The sequence below is a fragment of the Lissotriton vulgaris genome, chromosome 1_2 (assembly GCF_964263255.1).
Source record: "Lissotriton vulgaris chromosome 1_2, aLisVul1.2, whole genome shotgun sequence".
Lineage (NCBI taxonomy): Eukaryota > Metazoa > Chordata > Amphibia > Caudata > Salamandridae > Lissotriton > Lissotriton vulgaris.
The window spans coordinates 228,714,798-228,727,976 of NC_141686.1; the positions used below are offsets into that span (position 1 = coordinate 228,714,798).

General features: G+C 41.3%; 18 non-coding genes across 18 annotated transcripts; all 18 read right to left on the reverse strand.

Annotated features, from left to right (window-relative positions):
- Positions 1-492: 492 nt before the first annotated feature.
- Positions 493-565, reverse strand: TRNAK-UUU (transfer RNA lysine (anticodon UUU)). Its single transcript has one exon. It is a non-coding gene; the product is annotated as a tRNA-Lys (tRNA).
- A 295-nt stretch (positions 566-860) lies between these two features.
- On the reverse strand, positions 861-951 carry TRNAR-UCU (transfer RNA arginine (anticodon UCU)). The gene is given in 2 exon segments: positions 861-896; positions 915-951. It is a non-coding gene; the product is annotated as a tRNA-Arg (tRNA).
- Positions 952-1,290: 339 nt separating this feature from the next.
- TRNAK-UUU (transfer RNA lysine (anticodon UUU)) lies at positions 1,291-1,363 on the reverse strand. The gene has a single exon. It is a non-coding gene; the product is annotated as a tRNA-Lys (tRNA).
- A 2,294-nt stretch (positions 1,364-3,657) lies between these two features.
- On the reverse strand, positions 3,658-3,730 carry TRNAK-UUU (transfer RNA lysine (anticodon UUU)). Its single transcript has one exon. It is a non-coding gene; the product is annotated as a tRNA-Lys (tRNA).
- Positions 3,731-4,025: 295 nt separating this feature from the next.
- On the reverse strand, positions 4,026-4,116 carry TRNAR-UCU (transfer RNA arginine (anticodon UCU)). Its single transcript is given in 2 exon segments — positions 4,026-4,061; positions 4,080-4,116. It is a non-coding gene; the product is annotated as a tRNA-Arg (tRNA).
- A 339-nt stretch (positions 4,117-4,455) lies between these two features.
- Positions 4,456-4,528, reverse strand: TRNAK-UUU (transfer RNA lysine (anticodon UUU)). Its single transcript has one exon. It is a non-coding gene; the product is annotated as a tRNA-Lys (tRNA).
- An 855-nt stretch (positions 4,529-5,383) lies between these two features.
- Positions 5,384-5,456, reverse strand: TRNAK-UUU (transfer RNA lysine (anticodon UUU)). Its single transcript has one exon. It is a non-coding gene; the product is annotated as a tRNA-Lys (tRNA).
- A 295-nt stretch (positions 5,457-5,751) lies between these two features.
- Positions 5,752-5,842, reverse strand: TRNAR-UCU (transfer RNA arginine (anticodon UCU)). Its single transcript is given in 2 exon segments — positions 5,752-5,787; positions 5,806-5,842. It is a non-coding gene; the product is annotated as a tRNA-Arg (tRNA).
- A 339-nt stretch (positions 5,843-6,181) lies between these two features.
- On the reverse strand, positions 6,182-6,254 carry TRNAK-UUU (transfer RNA lysine (anticodon UUU)). Its single transcript has one exon. It is a non-coding gene; the product is annotated as a tRNA-Lys (tRNA).
- An 855-nt stretch (positions 6,255-7,109) lies between these two features.
- On the reverse strand, positions 7,110-7,182 carry TRNAK-UUU (transfer RNA lysine (anticodon UUU)). The gene has a single exon. It is a non-coding gene; the product is annotated as a tRNA-Lys (tRNA).
- Positions 7,183-7,477: 295 nt separating this feature from the next.
- TRNAR-UCU (transfer RNA arginine (anticodon UCU)) lies at positions 7,478-7,568 on the reverse strand. Its single transcript is given in 2 exon segments — positions 7,478-7,513; positions 7,532-7,568. It is a non-coding gene; the product is annotated as a tRNA-Arg (tRNA).
- A 339-nt stretch (positions 7,569-7,907) lies between these two features.
- On the reverse strand, positions 7,908-7,980 carry TRNAK-UUU (transfer RNA lysine (anticodon UUU)). The gene has a single exon. It is a non-coding gene; the product is annotated as a tRNA-Lys (tRNA).
- Positions 7,981-10,169: 2,189 nt separating this feature from the next.
- On the reverse strand, positions 10,170-10,242 carry TRNAK-UUU (transfer RNA lysine (anticodon UUU)). The gene has a single exon. It is a non-coding gene; the product is annotated as a tRNA-Lys (tRNA).
- A 295-nt stretch (positions 10,243-10,537) lies between these two features.
- On the reverse strand, positions 10,538-10,628 carry TRNAR-UCU (transfer RNA arginine (anticodon UCU)). Its single transcript is given in 2 exon segments — positions 10,538-10,573; positions 10,592-10,628. It is a non-coding gene; the product is annotated as a tRNA-Arg (tRNA).
- Positions 10,629-10,967: 339 nt separating this feature from the next.
- TRNAK-UUU (transfer RNA lysine (anticodon UUU)) lies at positions 10,968-11,040 on the reverse strand. The gene has a single exon. It is a non-coding gene; the product is annotated as a tRNA-Lys (tRNA).
- Positions 11,041-11,895: 855 nt separating this feature from the next.
- Positions 11,896-11,968, reverse strand: TRNAK-UUU (transfer RNA lysine (anticodon UUU)). Its single transcript has one exon. It is a non-coding gene; the product is annotated as a tRNA-Lys (tRNA).
- Positions 11,969-12,263: 295 nt separating this feature from the next.
- On the reverse strand, positions 12,264-12,354 carry TRNAR-UCU (transfer RNA arginine (anticodon UCU)). The gene is given in 2 exon segments: positions 12,264-12,299; positions 12,318-12,354. It is a non-coding gene; the product is annotated as a tRNA-Arg (tRNA).
- Positions 12,355-12,693: 339 nt separating this feature from the next.
- Positions 12,694-12,766, reverse strand: TRNAK-UUU (transfer RNA lysine (anticodon UUU)). The gene has a single exon. It is a non-coding gene; the product is annotated as a tRNA-Lys (tRNA).
- Positions 12,767-13,179: the final 413 nt, after the last annotated feature.

Below are 13,179 nucleotides of genomic sequence, written 5' to 3' on the forward strand. Positions count from 1 at the left end.
TTCACTGCCATTTTGGTAAATGTTTCTGGTGATGGAGAAGCAGGATTGCTGGTTACTGTTTCAATTAGTTATAAAATAGAGGAGGGATAAAATTGACCCAGTTGGTGTTCGAACCCTTAGCGTTTGAATGCTTTTGCTACATTCGCCTAGGACTCCAAGCCGCAATCCATTGCACCAGAGATCCGACCTGATTCAACAAGGTGATCAGAGATTCACAAATAAAAAGATGACCTATAAGTTGTTGACCAACTTTATCAAATTAATCAGACACTAGCTTACATTTTGAACATTGAATTGGATAAAAGATAATCAACATGTCAAACTACATGATACAGTTTGGGTAAGTCTTCTTAACCCTTGTCAAAGAAAGTAGAGCACAGATGGGTATGTAAGGACTCGATCAAGACTTTTTTGAACCATCTGTAATTGGAATTCCCATTCATTGGGTCCTGAAAAGAGTATGCAATTGATATACATTTTCTTTAACCAAGCCGCCTGAACAGGGACTTGAACCCTGGGCCCTCAGATTAAAAGTCTGATGCTCTACCGACTGAGCTATCCAGGCTCTGAGGCAGCACCCCACAAAATGACATTATCAACATTAGGAAGTGTCCCAACTATCACTACGTTTTTTAACCCCTTGCGTGCGGGGCGTATTTTCCGCCTGTGCTGACTCCGCCTTGCGCGGGCGGAGTCATGACGGAACGGTTTCGTCATCAGCACAGCTCACCCGTAGCTGATGACGGAACCGTTCTGTCATCAGCACGCAAGGGGTTAAGATGGTTGCCGGTATTAGTACTAAATACAGAGAATATAATAATGAATTGGTACTTGGGATAACAGGATAACAGGGTTAAAACTGACTCTGGTGGGATTCGAACCCACAACCTTTGAATATCTTTTTTACATTCACCTAGAAGTCCAATGCGCTATCCATTGCGCCACAGAGCCAATCTGCTATAACGAGGTGCAGAGATGATCTGAAATGAAATAATGAGCTATTAGCTGTTGATCAGCTTTATAAAATTCATTTGATACTATAACCATGGCTATATTTTGAATATTGAATTGGTGAAATGATATTCACCGTCTCAGACTACATGATACCATTGGTAAATCTACGTACGACTTAAGTTTAGTCAAATGGCACATAATATGTGAGACAGATGTGTATTTCACAACTCCATGAAAGACGTTTTTGCAATTTTAGTAATGGAATATCTTATTCGTCATGCAGGGGTCCACAAAAAGAGCATACAATTAGAGTACTTTTTCTTTAAAGGAAACAACCGCCTGAACAGGGACTTGAACCCTGGACCCTCAGATTAAAAGTCTGATGCTCTACCGACTGAGCTATCCAGGCTCTGCTATACTCTACCTTAAAATCAGCTAAACAAATGTGGACGTACACTGACCTACACTTTGTATATTTATATAATTACATATTAGCAATCAATATTCTAGAGTTTAACCCCTTTACTGCTAAGGCTATTTTCTATCTTTTCATTGAATTTCCATTGAAATCAATGGAAAGTCCATGACGAGTTACCCTTGTCATTAGCGGCGAAGAGGTTAATAATGAATTGATATTATAAGCATTTGAAATTTCAGCAGCACACGTAATCCATTATAACTCCGGAAATTTGTACTATCTCATTTTCGGATGACATAGAAATCACGTGTTTAAAATGACACAGTGAAATTAATAAGGGGCCAAATACTATTACTAACTCCTAAATTACATTTTCAGCAGTATCATTGGGAATTTCCTCTTGGGCATAGACTATGCAACATTTTCAAAGCAAACAGTCTCTGTTTAAGTAGACTTTCTTTCACTGCCATTTTGGTAAATGTTTCTGGTGATGGAGAAGCATATGGCTGAGATACCCGCCACCCCCTCTCAACACACTCCCCAAAAGGAGGGAAACCGGAAACAGTTCTTAAAGTTTTTGGATGTGGGATGGAGTGACCATCCCGGCCGTATTTATTAAAACAAAAAATTAAAACATTAAACGTTTTTATGTTATGTACAATTTCATTATCACATTGCGATGTTTGGCTAACCTTAACATAATCTCTAATACAGAGGTTCTCCTAGCCGAACTAGCATCCTACAAAAACATTCTCTAGAAACACTGAAATTGTACATCCTAACGTTTAAGGGCCAACGGCAAGGTCATAACCGGTGTCAAGATCCCTAACCAGACTTACCCCTCCCACTTGGGAGGGGCGACAGCACAGAGGCTTACCTCAAGTGCAACTACTAACAATTTCCCTTGACTTGACGGGGGCACTTAAGACTCGACGCCATTTAAAGGTCGTTCGAAGACTTGTGTGTGGTATCTAGAAGGTATCGTGGACCTCCCCTCACCCCACACAACTTACCGCATCTGCCGTCGCAGATGACACTGGCCCCGGGAAATTCCCCAGGAGGGGGCTGTAACCCCTCCTACAAAGGAAGGGGCTTTGACCGCCTTTCCTTTACTTCCGGCGACCCGCCCTTAGACGGGACCGCCTCCCCATTGAGGGGCCAATGGCCACCTCTCCCGAGCGCTCCCATCCGTGTTGGGTGACGCCCACTCATAGGGATCTACCAATTAGTGCTCACCGATCATGACCTTACCGCCTACCAAAAAATAAATACGACAATTCTTACTCAAACCTATGAAAACATTGGTCGCTACGACCGAAAGAACATGCTTAAAATGCAATACTACATCAGATCATTTTACTCGTAACAACCTAGACGATATTCACCATACTTTATTATGATCAACAACAAACTGATACTTTCACAGCCTGTAAACGAAATGGAAAAACAAACATATAAATTCACTTTATTGCACAACAACTTGCTGTCCTCAGGGGCTGGTGGGTGGGTCAAAATTGGCTCTTCGTTCCGTCCCGAGCTCACGTGTAGCGAGGAGGTGCAGCTTCGGAGCACAAGAACAAGAGGACGTCTTCTGGTCTTGCGTCTCTTTTTATCCGTCTTCAGGGCGGGCGAAAACCCGCCCCTGCCTGCCCCTGGGGCGGGGCTGGCTACGTCGGTGTCTAGGCCAGCCCACTCTAGGGCGGGAAAAAGCGCGCCCCGGCTACGCCGCTTCGGGCATACCAGCCGAGACGCGCTTCCCGCCCCAAAATGGCTTCCCGGGGGGATCGAGGCACTCCGCCATACGTTCGGGGGGACCGAGTGGTCGCCCCTTTCCAGGATTGCTGGTTACTGTTTCAATTAGTTATAAAATAGAGGAGGGATAAAATTGACCCAGTTGGTGTTCGATCCCTTAGCGTTTGAATGCTTTTGCTACATTCGCCTAGGACTCCAAGCCGCAATCCATTGCACCAGAGATCCGACCTGATTCAACAAGGTGATCAGAGATTCACAAATAAAAAGATGACCTATAAGTGGTTGACCAACTTTATCAAATTAATCTGACACTAGCTTACATTTTGAACATTGAATTGGATAAAAGATAATCAACATGTCAAACTACATGATACAGTTTGGGTAAGTCTTCTTAACCCTTGTCAAAGAAAGTAGAGCACAGATGGGTATGTAAGGACTCGATCAAGACTTTTTTGAACCATCTGTAATTGGAATTCCCATTCATTGGATCCTGAAAAGAGTATGCATTTGATATACATTTTCTTTAACCAAGCCGCCTGAACAGGGACTTGAACCCTGGGCCCTCAGATTAAAAGTCTGATGCTCTACCGACTGAGCTATCCAGGCTCTGAGGCAGCACCCCACAAAATGGCATTATCAACATTAGGAAGTGTCCCAACTATAACTACGTTTTTTAACCCCTTGCGTGCGGGGCGTATTTTCCGCCTGTGCTGACTCCGCCTTGCGCGGGCGGAGTCATGACGGAACGGTTTTGTCATCAGCACAGCTCACCCGTAGCTGATGACGGAACCGTTCTGTCATCAGCACGCAAGGGGTTAAGATGGTTTCCGGTATTAGTACTAAATACAGAGAATATAATAATGAATTGGTACTTGGGATAACAGGATAACAGGGATAAAACTGACTCTGGTGGGATTCGAACCCACAACCTTTGAATATCTTTTTTACATTCACCTAGAAGTCCAATGCGCTATCCATTGCGCCACAGAGCCAATCTGCTATAATGAGGTGCAGAGATGATCTGAAATGAAATAATGAGCTATTAGCTGTTGATCAGCTTTATAAAGTTAATTTGATACTATAACCATGGCTATATTTTGAATATTGAATTGGTGAAATGATATTCACCGTCTCAGACTACATGATACCATTGGTAAATCTACGTACGACTTAAGTTTAGTCAAATGGCACATAATATGTGAGACAGATGTGTATTTCACAACTCCATGAAAGACGTTTTTGCAATTTTAGTAATGGAATATCTTATTCGTCATGCAGGGGTCCACAAAAAGAGCATACAATTAGAGTACTTTTTCTTTAAAGGAAACAACCGCCTGAACAGGGACTTGAACCCTGGACCCTCAGATTAAAAGTCTGATGCTCTACCGACTGAGCTATCCAGGCTCTGCTATACTCTACCTTAAAATCAGCTAAACAAATGTGGACGTACACTGACCTACACTTTGTATATTTATATAATTACATATTAGCAATCAATATTCTAGAGTTTAATAATGAATTGATATTATAAGCATTTGAAATTTCAGCAGCACACGTAATCCATTATAACTCCGGAAATTTGTACTATCTCATTTTCGGATGACATAGAAATCACGTGTTTAAAATGACACAGTGAAATTAATAAAGGGCCAAATACTATTACTAACTCCTAAATTACATTTTCAGCAGTATCATTGGGAATTTCCTCTTGGGCATAGACTATGCAACATTTTCAAAGCAAACAGTCTCTGTTTAAGTAGACTTTCTTTCACTGCCATTTTGGTAAATGTTTCTGGTGATGGAGAAGCAGGATTGCTGGTTACTGTTTCAATTAGTTATAAAATAGAGGAGGGATAAAATTGACCCAGTTGGTGTTCGATCCCTTAGCGTTTGAATGCTTTTGCTACATTCGCCTAGGACTCCAAGCCGCAATCCATTGCACCAGAGATCCGACCTGATTCAACAAGGTGATCAGAGATTCACAAATAAAAAGATGACCTATAAGTGGTTGACCAACTTTATCAAATTAATCTGACACTAGCTTACATTTTGAACATTGAATTGGATAAAAGATAATCAACATGTCAAACTACATGATACAGTTTGGGTAAGTCTTCTTAACCCTTGTCAAAGAAAGTAGAGCACAGATGGGTATGTAAGGACTCGATCAAGACTTTTTTGAACCATCTGTAATTGGAATTCCCATTCATTGGATCCTGAAAAGAGTATGCATTTGATATACATTTTCTTTAACCAAGCCGCCTGAACAGGGACTTGAACCCTGGGCCCTCAGATTAAAAGTCTGATGCTCTACCGACTGAGCTATCCAGGCTCTGAGGCAGCACCCCACAAAATGGCATTATCAACATTAGGAAGTGTCCCAACTATCACTACGTTTTTTAACCCCTTGCGTGCGGGGTGTATTTTCCGCCTGTGCTGACTCCGCCTTGCGCGGGCGGAGTCATGACGGAACGGTTTCGTCATCAGCACAGCTCACCCGTAGCTGATGACGGAACCGTTCTGTCATCAGCACGCAAGGGGTTAAGATGGTTGCCGGTATTAGTACTAAATACAGAGAATATAATAATGAATTGGTACTTGGGATAACAGGATAACAGGGATAAAACTGACTCTGGTGGGATTCGAACCCACAACCTTTGAATATCTTTTTTACATTCACCTAGAAGTCCAATGCGCTATCCATTGCGCCACAGAGCCAATCTGCTATAATGAGGTGCAGAGATGATCTGAAATGAAATAATGAGCTATTAGCTGTTGATCAGCTTTATAAAGTTCATTTGATACTATAACCATGGCTATATTTTGAATATTGAATTGGTGAAATGATATTCACCGTCTCAGACTACATGATACCATTGGTAAATCTACGTACGACTTAAGTTTAGTCAAATGGCACATAATATGTGAGACAGATGTGTATTTCACAACTCCATGAAAGACGTTTTTGCAATTTTAGTAATGGAATATCTTATTCGTCATGCAGGGGTCCACAAAAAGAGCATACAATTAGAGTACTTTTTCTTTAAAGGAAACAACCGCCTGAACAGGGACTTGAACCCTGGACCCTCAGATTAAAAGTCTGATGCTCTACCGACTGAGCTATCCAGGCTCTGCTATACTCTACCTTAAAATCAGCTAAACAAATGTGGACGTACACTGACCTACACTTTGTATATTTATATAATTACATATTAGCAATCAATATTCTAGAGTTTAATAATGAATTGATATTATAAGCATTTGAAATTTCAGCAGCACACGTAATCCATTATAACTCCGGAAATTTGTACTATCTCATTTTCGGATGACATAGAAATCACGTGTTTAAAATGACACAGTGAAATTAATAAAGGGCCAAATACTATTACTAACTCCTAAATTACATTTTCAGCAGTATCATTGGGAATTTCCTCTTGGGCATAGACTATGCAACATTTTCAAAGCAAACAGTCTCTGTTTAAGTAGACTTTCTTTCACTGCCATTTTGGTAAATGTTTCTGGTGATGGAGAAGCAGGATTGCTGGTTACTGTTTCAATTAGTTATAAAATAGAGGAGGGATAAAATTGACCCAGTTGGTGTTCGATCCCTTAGCGTTTGAATGCTTTTGCTACATTCGCCTAGGACTCCAAGCCGCAATCCATTGCACCAGAGATCCGACCTGATTCAACAAGGTGATCAGAGATTCACAAATAAAAAGATGACCTATAAGTTGTTGACCAACTTTATCAAATTAATCAGACACTAGCTTACATTTTGAACATTGAATTGGATAAAAGATAATCAACATGTCAAACTACATGATACAGTTTGGGTAAGTCTTCTTAACCCTTGTCAAAGAAAGTAGAGCACAGATGGGTATGTAAGGACTCGATCAAGACTTTTTTGAACCATCTGTAATTGGAATTCCCATTCATTGGGTCCTGAAAAGAGTATGCAATTGATATACATTTTCTTTAACCAAGCCGCCTGAACAGGGACTTGAACCCTGGGCCCTCAGATTAAAAGTCTGATGCTCTACCGACTGAGCTATCCAGGCTCTGAGGCAGCACCCCACAAAATGACATTATCAACATTAGGAAGTGTCCCAACTATCACTACGTTTTTTAACCCCTTGCGTGCGGGGCGTATTTTCCGCCTGTGCTGACTCCGCCTTGCGCGGGCGGAGTCATGACGGAACGGTTTCGTCATCAGCACAGCTCACCCGTAGCTGATGACGGAACCGTTCTGTCATCAGCACGCAAGGGGTTAAGATGGTTGCCGGTATTAGTACTAAATACAGAGAATATAATAATGAATTGGTACTTGGGATAACAGGATAACAGGGTTAAAACTGACTCTGGTGGGATTCGAACCCACAACCTTTGAATATCTTTTTTACATTCACCTAGAAGTCCAATGCGCTATCCATTGCGCCACAGAGCCAATCTGCTATAACGAGGTGCAGAGATGATCTGAAATGAAATAATGAGCTATTAGCTGTTGATCAGCTTTATAAAATTCATTTGATACTATAACCATGGCTATATTTTGAATATTGAATTGGTGAAATGATATTCACCGTCTCAGACTACATGATACCATTGGTAAATCTACGTACGACTTAAGTTTAGTCAAATGGCACATAATATGTGAGACAGATGTGTATTTCACAACTCCATGAAAGACGTTTTTGCAATTTTAGTAATGGAATATCTTATTCGTCATGCAGGGGTCCACAAAAAGAGCATACAATTAGAGTACTTTTTCTTTAAAGGAAACAACCGCCTGAACAGGGACTTGAACCCTGGACCCTCAGATTAAAAGTCTGATGCTCTACCGACTGAGCTATCCAGGCTCTGCTATACTCTACCTTAAAATCAGCTAAACAAATGTGGACGTACACTGACCTACACTTTGTATATTTATATAATTACATATTAGCAATCAATATTCTAGAGTTTAATAATGAATTGATATTATAAGCATTTGAAATTTCAGCAGCACACGTAATCCATTATAACTCCGGAAATTTGTACTATCTCATTTTCGGATGACATAGAAATCACGTGTTTAAAATGACACAGTGAAATTAATAAGGGGCCAAATACTATTACTAACTCCTAAATTACATTTTCAGCAGTATCATTGGGAATTTCCTCTTGGGCATAGACTATGCAACATTTTCAAAGCAAACAGTCTCTGTTTAAGTAGACTTTCTTTCACTGCCATTTTGGTAAATGTTTCTGGTGATGGAGAAGCATATGGCTGAGATACCCGCCACCCCCTCTCAACACACTCCCCAAAAGGAGGGAAACCGGAAACAGTTCTTAAAGTTTTTGGATGTGGGATGGAGTGACCATCCCGGCCGTATTTATTAAAACAAAAAATTAAAACATTAAACGTTTTTATGTTATGTACAATTTCATTATCACATTGCGATGTTTGGCTAACCTTAACATAATCTCTAATACAGAGGTTCTCCTAGCCGAACTAGCATCCTACAAAAACATTCTCTAGAAACACTGAAATTGTACATCCTAACGTTTAAGGGCCAACGGCAAGGTCATAACCGGTGTCAAGATCCCTAACCAGACTTACCCCTCCCACTTGGGAGGGGCGACAGCACAGAGGCTTACCTCAAGTGCAACTACTAACAATTTCCCTTGACTTGACGGGGGCACTTAAGACTCGACGCCATTTAAAGGTCGTTCGAAGACTTGTGTGTGGTATCTAGAAGGTATCGTGGACCTCCCCTCACCCCACACAACTTACCGCATCTGCCGTCGCAGATGACACTGGCCCCGGGAAATTCCCCAGGAGGGGGCTGTAACCCCTCCTACAAAGGAAGGGGCTTTGACCGCCTTTCCTTTACTTCCGGCGACCCGCCCTTAGACGGGACCGCCTCCCCATTGAGGGGCCAATGGCCACCTCTCCCGAGCGCTCCCATCCGTGTTGGGTGACGCCCACTCATAGGGATCTACCAATTAGTGCTCACCGATCATGACCTTACCGCCTACCAAAAAATAAATACGACAATTCTTACTCAAACCTATGAAAACATTGGTCGCTACGACCGAAAGAACATGCTTAAAATGCAATACTACATCAGATCATTTTACTCGTAACAACCTAGACGATATTCACCATACTTTATTATGATCAACAACAAACTGATACTTTCACAGCCTGTAAACGAAATGGAAAAACAAACATATAAATTCACTTTATTGCACAACAACTTGCTGTCCTCAGGGGCTGGTGGGTGGGTCAAAATTGGCTCTTCGTTCCGTCCCGAGCTCACGTGTAGCGAGGAGGTGCAGCTTCGGAGCACAAGAACAAGAGGACGTCTTCTGGTCTTGCGTCTCTTTTTATCCGTCTTCAGGGCGGGCGAAAACCCGCCCCTGCCTGCCCCTGGGGCGGGGCTGGCTACGTCGGTGTCTAGGCCAGCCCACTCTAGGGCGGGAAAAAGCGCGCCCCGGCTACGCCGCTTCGGGCATACCAGCCGAGACGCGCTTCCCGCCCCAAAATGGCTTCCCGGGGGGATCGAGGCACTCCGCCATACGTTCGGGGGGACCGAGTGGTCGCCCCTTTCCAGGATTGCTGGTTACTGTTTCAATTAGTTATAAAATAGAGGAGGGATAAAATTGACCCAGTTGGTGTTCGATCCCTTAGCGTTTGAATGCTTTTGCTACATTCGCCTAGGACTCCAAGCCGCAATCCATTGCACCAGAGATCCGACCTGATTCAACAAGGTGATCAGAGATTCACAAATAAAAAGATGACCTATAAGTGGTTGACCAACTTTATCAAATTAATCTGACACTAGCTTACATTTTGAACATTGAATTGGATAAAAGATAATCAACATGTCAAACTACATGATACAGTTTGGGTAAGTCTTCTTAACCCTTGTCAAAGAAAGTAGAGCACAGATGGGTATGTAAGGACTCGATCAAGACTTTTTTGAACCATCTGTAATTGGAATTCCCATTCATTGGATCCTGAAAAGAGTATGCATTTGATATACATTTTCTTTAACCAAGCCGCCTGAACAGGGACTTGAACCCTGGGCCCTCAGATTAAAAGTCTGATGCTCTACCGACTGAGCTATCCAGGCTCTGAGGCAGCACCCCACAAAATGGCATTATCAACATTAGGAAGTGTCCCAACTATAACTACGTTTTTTAACCCCTTGCGTGCGGGGCGTATTTTCCGCCTGTGCTGACTCCGCCTTGCGCGGGCGGAGTCATGACGGAACGGTTTTGTCATCAGCACAGCTCACCCGTAGCTGATGACGGAACCGTTCTGTCATCAGCACGCAAGGGGTTAAGATGGTTTCCGGTATTAGTACTAAATACAGAGAATATAATAATGAATTGGTACTTGGGATAACAGGATAACAGGGATAAAACTGACTCTGGTGGGATTCGAACCCACAACCTTTGAATATCTTTTTTACATTCACCTAGAAGTCCAATGCGCTATCCATTGCGCCACAGAGCCAATCTGCTATAATGAGGTGCAGAGATGATCTGAAATGAAATAATGAGCTATTAGCTGTTGATCAGCTTTATAAAGTTAATTTGATACTATAACCATGGCTATATTTTGAATATTGAATTGGTGAAATGATATTCACCGTCTCAGACTACATGATACCATTGGTAAATCTACGTACGACTTAAGTTTAGTCAAATGGCACATAATATGTGAGACAGATGTGTATTTCACAACTCCATGAAAGACGTTTTTGCAATTTTAGTAATGGAATATCTTATTCGTCATGCAGGGGTCCACAAAAAGAGCATACAATTAGAGTACTTTTTCTTTAAAGGAAACAACCGCCTGAACAGGGACTTGAACCCTGGACCCTCAGATTAAAAGTCTGATGCTCTACCGACTGAGCTATCCAGGCTCTGCTATACTCTACCTTAAAATCAGCTAAACAAATGTGGACGTACACTGACCTACACTTTGTATATTTATATAATTACATATTAGCAATCAATATTCTAGAGTTTAATAATGAATTGATATTATAAGCATTTGAAATTTCAGCAGCACACGTAATCCATTATAACTCCGGAAATTTGTACTATCTCATTTTCGGATGACATAGAAATCACGTGTTTAAAATGACACAGTGAAATTAATAAAGGGCCAAATACTATTACTAACTCCTAAATTACATTTTCAGCAGTATCATTGGGAATTTCCTCTTGGGCATAGACTATGCAACATTTTCAAAGCAAACAGTCTCTGTTTAAGTAGACTTTCTTTCACTGCCATTTTGGTAAATGTTTCTGGTGATGGAGAAGCAGGATTGCTGGTTACTGTTTCAATTAGTTATAAAATAGAGGAGGGATAAAATTGACCCAGTTGGTGTTCGATCCCTTAGCGTTTGAATGCTTTTGCTACATTCGCCTAGGACTCCAAGCCGCAATCCATTGCACCAGAGATCCGACCTGATTCAACAAGGTGATCAGAGATTCACAAATAAAAAGATGACCTATAAGTGGTTGACCAACTTTATCAAATTAATCTGACACTAGCTTACATTTTGAACATTGAATTGGATAAAAGATAATCAACATGTCAAACTACATGATACAGTTTGGGTAAGTCTTCTTAACCCTTGTCAAAGAAAGTAGAGCACAGATGGGTATGTAAGGACTCGATCAAGACTTTTTTGAACCATCTGTAATTGGAATTCCCATTCATTGGATCCTGAAAAGAGTATGCATTTGATATACATTTTCTTTAACCAAGCCGCCTGAACAGGGACTTGAACCCTGGGCCCTCAGATTAAAAGTCTGATGCTCTACCGACTGAGCTATCCAGGCTCTGAGGCAGCACCCCACAAAATGGCATTATCAACATTAGGAAGTGTCCCAACTATCACTACGTTTTTTAACCCCTTGCGTGCGGGGTGTATTTTCCGCCTGTGCTGACTCCGCCTTGCGCGGGCGGAGTCATGACGGAATGGTTTCGTCATCAGCACAGCTCACCCGTAGCTGATGACGGAACCGTTCTGTCATCAGCACGCAAGGGGTTAAGATGGTTGCCGGTATTAGTACTAAATACAGAGAATATAATAATGAATTGGTACTTGGGATAACAGGATAACAGGGATAAAACTGACTCTGGTGGGATTCGAACCCACAACCTTTGAATATCTTTTTTACATTCACCTAGAAGTCCAATGCGCTATCCATTGCGCCACAGAGCCAATTTGCTATAATGCGGTGCAGAGATGTTCTGAAATGAAATAATGAGCTATTAGCTGTTGATCAGCTTTATAAAGTTCATTTGATACTATAACCATGGCTATATTTTGAATATTGAATTGGTGAAATGATATTCACCGTCTCAGACTACATGATACCATTGGTAAATCTACGTACGACTTAAGTTTAGTCAAATGGCACATAATATGTGAGACAGATGTGTATTTCACAACTCCATGAAAGACGTTTTTGCAATTTTAGTAATGGAATATCTTATTCGTCATGCAGGGGTCCACAAAAAGAGCATAGAATTAGAGTACTTTTTCTTTAAAGGAAACAACCGCCTGAACAGGGACTTGAACCCTGGACCCTCAGATTAAAAGTCTGATGCTCTACCGACTGAGCTATCCAGGCTCTGCTATACTCTACCTTAAAATCAGCTAAACAAATGTGGACGTACATTGACCTACACTTTGTATATTTATATAATTACATATATTAGCAATCAATATTCTAGAGTTTAATAATGAATTGATATTTTAAGCATTTGAAATTTCAGCAGCACACGTAATCCATTATAACTCCGGAAATTTGTACTATCTCATTTTCGGATGACATAGAAATCACGTGTTTAAAATGACACTGTGAAATTAATAAAGGGCCAAATACTATTACTAACTCCTAAATTACATTTTCAGCAGTATCATTGGGAATTTCCTCTTGGGCATAGACTATGCAACATTTTCAAAGCAAACAGTCTCTGTTTAAGTAGACTTTCTTTCACTGCCATTTTGGTAAATGTTTCTGGTGATGGAGAAGCAGGATTG